Source organism: Triticum aestivum, chromosome 6B, assembly GCF_018294505.1.
Source record: "Triticum aestivum cultivar Chinese Spring chromosome 6B, IWGSC CS RefSeq v2.1, whole genome shotgun sequence".
Lineage (NCBI taxonomy): Eukaryota > Viridiplantae > Streptophyta > Magnoliopsida > Poales > Poaceae > Triticum > Triticum aestivum.
Window position 1 is genome coordinate 511,505,305 of NC_057810.1, and position 7,717 is coordinate 511,513,021.

The window sequence follows — 7,717 nt, forward strand, 5'->3', positions numbered from 1 at the left end:
GCCACAGTCGGACGTCGGGGCGACATCACAGAAAGGGCTTTAAAAGAAATGCCACAGTCGGACGTCGGGGCGACATCACAGAAAGGGATTTATTCACAAGTAAATAATACTCATAATAAATTTTCAATTCATGATAATAAACAGGTTAGTCCACCCACAGGAATAACATTTAACCGGACTTAGCACTCATGGGATTCACCGGAGTCTCTGTCATCAAACTGATACTGTTAGGACAAGATAATACGAATTTGGACATGGAATAGATGATTCAAGGAATGTATGACTCTGTAGAGTTTGTACAAAAATTTTCCCACAGCCAACGGATTTCCGTAGTCACGAAGGACTAGTTCCGTTTACGGTTTTTCGGAAGAAAACACAGCTATCCAGTACACACCCATCCTACCTCTCGATGCTAGGAATCACCCTAGACATCGTCCAAGAAAAACTTTTGAGACGGGGAGATCACAATCTCGAATAGCATGGGATCAAATTTATATACGCGCGCTCTAAGGGGTGCCCCCCTCTCGGTCCCAACCAGAAACACCCATGCCCCCTGACCGGATGACTGGCTTTAATCCAGGGCCATGGAACCATCATCCCGGCCTCTCCTTTTGGTGTGTACCAGGAAAGCGGTTTGCAACTTACTAAACCATATTCCTTGCGGAAAACATGTGGTAGTACGGGGAAGGAAATGAGAGGAACTGGACCGATACGGTTTGACACTGAAGTCATATAGTCTGGCATAAGACTGGCATGCTACCACATTGCCATCTTACCCATCCTCATGCCAACACATGGCCATTCATACTCACATCCATCCACTTATGGATCACCGAACTCACTTACCTCAACATTGCATAAAATAACGTTCTTCGGTATGCTCATCAACATGCCATGAAACTAACTAAATGCAAAACATGCCAAGACACTCATCATATCAAAAGTTCAAACATGCTTGCCTGGTTCAGAGTAGTCGGAGCCTAGCTCGGTGAAGTTCGCGGCTCCATCACCTCCTTCGGTATCTACGGTATAAAGAACATATATGCGCTATCGTAAATACCAAGGGGTGCACAAAAAGTATTCCAAATATTTTTCCAATAAATCTGATAAAAAACTAGACAAAATTTTAAAGAGAACAGAAAAAGAATCAATCAAAAATACCTTTCTGTTTAAAAGTTATAAAGGTTTTTGTCCAGGGACTCATCTGTAATGAAACAGAAAGTTCCCAGGGGCTAGCTTATAAAAACAGAAAACGTTCCAGTCTTGAATACGCCAGCCTAGAGGGGAAAGCGTATTTTGCCCGAAGGTGCTTCCAGAAAACGATTCACTTAGAAATGACAGAGAGGCTGACAGTGGGGTCCCACTCGTCAGGTTTAAATTTTCAAATGGGAGGGACGAGGCTCGTCGGCGCCCGAGGGCTGCGGTGGTCGCCGGCGGCGATCCACGGCGAGGTAAGGGTATCGGAGGTTACCAACGTGCTCACCGTGTCCTTCCGCAACGGTGGGTGGTGGTGTTGGTCGCCGGGGAGCACCACGTCGACGGCGGTCTCAACTCCGGCGGATGGTGGTTCGGGCGTGGATGGAGCTCGTCGGAGAGAGCTGCGAAGACCAAATTGAGGAGGGGGTTAGTCTTCTGGTAGCTAGAGGGGGTAACGGACGGGGTTTGGGCGCCGGAGACGGCCTCACCAGAGCGAATCGGGGTGGAGGCCGAGGCGGAACGGGGCGGCCGGAGCTGGGGGAGGAGACCTCCTCGAGGTCCTCCGGGTGGCTTGGCAGAGCTTTGGTGAGGTGTAGAGGTGGTGCGTGCTCGAGGGTGAGCTTGGGGGCCCTTTTTATAGGCGGCCCGAGGCGGTGGCCGTGAACGGGGGTCTCCGGTGAAGGTTACGGCGGCGCAGGGCTTGGTCGGGGGTGATTAGGGAGTTGTGCGTCGTCGTTGAGGTCCACCGGTTCCATTTAGGTGCTAATCGGGCTGGGATTTGGTGCTATGGGCGAGTTCGACAGAACGGGGCGGCGCGGGCCCGTCGGCGGCAGTGAGCATGTTTCGTGCTTGCCCGGCCACGGCGACGGTGCCACGGGCGTGCGCTGGCATGCATGAGGCCACGCGGAGAGCAGAGGGGCATTGGGCGGCGCCGAACGGCGTTGAGCCGCCGTTCCGTCCCCTGTCGGCTGCCACGGGGGTTCGGCCGCCGCAAGACACGCCGGCGCGGGCGGCCAGGGGCGCCACCGACGCTGGGAAGACGCCAAGCGCGCGTGCGGGGGTGCTGGCCAGGGAGAAGAAGCCGCGTGCAACGCGCCAAGCGCACTGTCAACGCGTGAGTGAAGCTGACGGACGAAAAATGACACTGAAGTCTGAATTTTCTGAATTTGGAAAGGAACAGTGCAGCTCAAGTGTTCGACAGAATGTTTTTGGCCTCTGGGGATTTTTCCTTGAGCTGAAACTTGGTGAGTGGCTACTCATTGCTCCAGTAGGCTGCCTGATTTTTGGTGAAATTTTTGGAGAAGTGTAGGTATGAATTTCACCAAATTTGGCAAATCTGGTCCAAACTTGCAGAGACTGAATTTTGAAAAATTTGAAAAGAGAAGGAGTCGATCAAGATGGTTCTGGGTTGTGGGTACAAAGGACTTTCCAGGAGGGTTGGTTTGAGGTCAAAACTCAAATGCAAAAGGGTACTTGCTTTGAAAAACTCTCAGGCTCCAAATAATTTTCAGAAATGATTTGAGGGGAAAAATAATTATAATAAATCCAAAACTTGCTTGGATTAGTTGGGACAGAGAACTTAGGTTGATTACAAGGAGGAGGGGAGGTTTTGGAGGGGTTTTACCACATGGGCAAAATACAAAGTCATGGGTGGTTTTGAAGATATGAAAATCCCAAATTTTCATAGAGTTTCTTTTTAAAAGAAAAAGGTTAAACTCCCAAAATAATTTGAGAGGGAACCAACAGAGAAGAAGTTTCAAAAGATCAAACACCATAGCTTGAATAAAAATAAAAACCTTGCCAAAGAAAAGGAAGTTTTTAAGAGGAAGGTTTTCTGGAAAATTTTAAATGGCCTCTTTTCAAAAACTACAAAGTTTTTGCTGAAAACCAAATAAAAAAATTTGGAGTGTCACACCTCTCCTGATGAGAGGAGCGCTAGTGATGACGATGGTGATGATTTCCCCCTCCCGGAGGGAAGTATCCCCAGCAGAACAGCTCTGCCAGGGCCCTAGATTGGTTCCGCCAAGGTTCCGCCTCGTGGCAGAGGAGTCTCGTCCCGAAAGGTTGCCTTCTATTTTTTTCTCATCGAAAGACTTCATATAGGAGAAGATGGGTGTCGGAGAGCCACCAGGGGGCCCACGAGGTAGGGGGTTGCGCCCCGGGGGGGCCCACCCTCGTGAGCAGGGTGTGGGCCCCCTGGCCTTCATCTTTGGCGACGATTTTTCTTTATTTATTAAGATATTCCGTGGAGTTTCAGGACTTTTGGAGTTGCGCAGAATAAGTCTCCAATATTTGCTCCTTTTCCAGCCCAGAATTCCAGCTGCCGGCATTCTCCCTCTTCATGTAAACCTTGTAAAATAAGAGAGAATAGCCATAAGTATTGTGACATAACGTGAAATAACATCCCATAATGCAATAAATATTGACATAAAAGCATGATGCAAAATGGACGTATCACCTTCTTAGGCCCCTCGTCCTCTCCGGATGGGGCGGCCCCTTCTTCTTCCGCCTCCCCTTCGGGGGAGGAGTGTTCCTCGTCGTCTTTGGACGAGGCGACCTTACGCCGGAGACCCTTCCTGGTCCCCGGGGCCTTCTTTTCGGCCTTCTTTTCCAGCGCCTTGTAGGGCGCCGGGACTAGCATCTCCGCCAGGAGAGCATCTGCTGGACCTACTGGTAGTGGGGCCGGACAGTCAATCCGCTCCGCCGTCTCCACATACTCCTGATCAAATGCACACAATGACTTAAGATTCCCCCATGAATACGTTGGGAAAAACTGCATCCGGTGGTAGTCAGAAAACTCACCGGATGAGGGAGACGCGTGGCGTGAAGTCCGCGGTCCTCGGATGTGGGAGGAGGTATTTCGGAGGCCTTGAACAACGCCTTCCACACGCCCTTGTGCGTCATGCCATAGAGCTTTTGAAGCGTCTGGTGTTCGGTCGGGACGAACTCCCACAGATTAAAAGCCCGCCTTTGGCACGGAAGAATCCGGCGGACAAGCATGACTTGGACCATGTTGACAAGCTTGATTTTCTTGTCCTTCATATTATTGATGCAGTTCTGAAGTCCGGTCAGCTCCGTAGGCTCGCCCCAGGCCATGCCCTTCTTTTCCCAGGAGGTGAGCCGCATGGGGATTCCGGATCGGAATTCGGGGGCCGCCGCCCAGTTGGCGTCGCGCGGCTCGGTGATGTAGAACCACCCCGATTGCCACCCTTTCACAGTCTCCGCGAAGGAGCCATCTAGCCAGGTGACGTTGGGCATATTGCCTACCATGGCACCTCCGCACTCCGCTTGCTGGCTGCTCAGAATCTTTGGCTTCACGCAGAAGATTCATAGCCACAAGCCGAAGTGAGGCTTGATGCGGAGGAAGGCCTCGCACACGACGATAAACGCCGAGATGTTGAGGATGAAATTTGGGGCTAGATCATGGAAATCTAGCCCGTAGTAGAACATGAGCCCGCGAACGAAGGGATGAAGTGGAAATCCCATTCCACGGACGAAGTGGGCGAGAAATATGACCCTCTCGTGGGGTTCCGGAGTTGGAGTGATCTGCCCTTCGTCCGGGAGCCGGTGCGCGATGTCTGCGGCCAAGTATCCGGCCGCTCGGAGCTTCGCAATATGCTCCTCCTTCACGGTGGAGGCCACCCACTTGCCTCCTGCTCCGGACATGTTTGGCTGTGCGGAGAAAGCGTGAACTAGGGCGCTGGAGCTCGAGGGTGTGAGAATGGATAAGCAGAGAAGAAAGAAGGCGTTGGTGAAAATGGGGAACCCTTATCCCTTTATAGAGGCGACGAAAGCGGTGCGCCTCCCCACTTACCCGTTGAGAATCGCTTATTTGCCAAGCGCCACGATTGATAGCGCGGTTGGGTTACCCGTACCCGTATTGATGGGAATCCCGTGATAAGGGGACATGATCTCTGCTTTGACAAGACGTGCCGAGGAAACCGCCTCGCAATATGCATTGTGGCTGGTTGTGGGAAAACGGTTCGAATAATGACCTGACCATAGTGTCATGTCATGTTGTCTAAAGTTGTCAGCAGATCACATTTGTGAAATATTATTCTCTCTACGATGGTATGTGAAGATCATCTTGCAGATCCGGACACGGTTTAGTTGTTCGATAATTACTTTGGAGTATTCGGAGATGGAACCCGCCTTGCAATGCCGAAGACAAAACTGCGCGCCGGACTCATCGTCATTGAAGCCTGGTTCAGGGGCTACTAAGGGAGTCCTAGATTAGGGGGTATCCGGACAGCCGGACTATATACTTTGTCCGGACTATTGGAGCGTGAAGATACAAGACTCAAGACTTCGTCCTGTGTCTGGATGGGACTATCCTTTGCGTGGAAGACAAGCTTGGCGATCCGGATATTATATTTCCTTCTTTGTAACCGACTCCATGTAAACCCTAGCCTCCTCCGGTGTCTATATAAACCAGAGGGTTTAGTCCTTAGAGGGACGATCACAATCATAATCATCATAGGCACCATATGCATGATATAACTAAGCAGATGACATATTTGATGTATAAAGTAAGCAATGCAAGGCACCATATGCATGATATAACCAACATCAGCATGCCAAGTTAGAGCGAAGACCTCAGGGGGTAAATAGGAGTTGTCTTCTCCTTCTGAATCCCCCTCAGAACAGATATCTTCCTCTCGATTACAATCCGAAATGCGTGGAGGGGGTCTGCCTTTGTGCCTACCATGGAGAGACGTTTGCATGAATTTTTATTGCCATGCAAGGCTCATCTCTTTTGCTCTACATGTTTAGTTCCATTGTTTACAATAACTGTCATGCATAGGAATAAAACATAGTGAGATTATGTAAGGAGTGCATGCAGAAATCCAGAGTGATGGTAGCAACCTATGGATAGACCCAAAACCAATAATAGCAGGCAGATAATGGCTTCAGTTAAAAAATACAGATAATGGCTTCTTTATTGTTTGTTTCCCACCCAACATGAAACTCATAGTAGACACCGGAGATTAACCAGATAGTAGATAGATACTATTGATAGCGGCCCCGATATGTACCCCACAACCATTTAAAAACTCAAGTTTGACCATTAGTTTGGAGCTGACTCAGAGTATAATCAGTGAACAGGATGATAAAGTAGCATGTAATATTAAGTGATGCATAACGTAAGCAGACACGAAAGAGTGTGACCTCTCTTGCGGACCCGTGTAGTCATCGAGGTCATCTGCTCGGTTGATGATGGTAATGGAGTTTTCATGGCTGCCAGTGGCGGGGAAGAATATCTGAGGCGGCGAAAGACAGTCTGGAGCCCGGATCCCTGCTGTGCTGGACTCTTTTGTCGTTGGAGTAGCTGAGCTGGGGTGGATGACGGCGCAGCAGGAGCGGGACAAACCACGCAAGGTTTTCTTTGACAACTATCTATAAGAGAAGTAGTTATGTAAGGGCTCGTTTGAATTGGAGGATTCCAACAATGCAGGGATAGGAAATAGACAGGAGTAGGATAGGAATGCATGTGCAAAACAGAGAATTTAAAAACACAGGATTTCTGCCAATCTGGGTGTTTGATTCACAACAATTGGAAGATCACAGGATGCAAAGAAGCATGGTGAGATTAAGTCAAACCACAAGAAAATTTATGGTTATAATGCTACTATCTCTTAGTCTTGTGCTTAATGAATAGGAATTTGAAAAGGAGGACAAGTGAAAATTAAAATTCCTACATTTTTTATTTCAAGGAGACACTAAAGGAACAAATCCGTGTGCTTAGTGGACAATATATATAACATGTAGAGTAAAAAAGAGATGCAACAAGTGTGCAACTTCTTTGGTGAAGCCATGTCGATCTCAGCGTGATTGGGTTGGCCGGTGAGGATACTCCGACTGACTTTGCTGTCAGAGGAGGGGAAGAAGATCTTAGGCGTTTGGAGATGGAGCCCGAGGTACTACTCTGCTGTGATGGAGGGTTTCGTTGTTGGAGCAGCTCTGGTGAGTTGTACGACGCCGAGGCTGAAGCAGGACAAGAGAGACAACGAACAACATTAACCTGAGTGGAATTCTAATAGCATCTCCAATACATGACGTAAAATACATAACCACAAAGTGCTAGATGTAAAATACATCAGCCACTCATCTCTGAACTTAACTGTCGAAACTGAACTTAAATGTCGAAACTGAATTTTGCTGTCGAAACTGAACGCACTAGAAAAGTGAGGCTACACGTTGGTCGACTGACTTTTTCATCTCTAGTCAGTCGATTTTGCAGCTGTTGGATACGAAATCAAGGGCCTGCAGTTCATCTTCAACCTCCACCCCCCTGAGCCGCCAGCCACCACCGGCCAAACAACAGCCCCCCGCCGCCCGCGGCTGACGGTGCGCCACCCCACCTGCCCCGAAAACACTCCCCACCGCAGGTCCGCCGCTGCCCCGGCCATCCCTCTAGGCCCCCCCGTGCCGAGCTTTTTCTCTGGCGATCCCCATGCCACCGCCCCGCCAACGCCCCGCCACCGCCGGCGACCACCGCCCCCATCCTGAACCCTAAGAT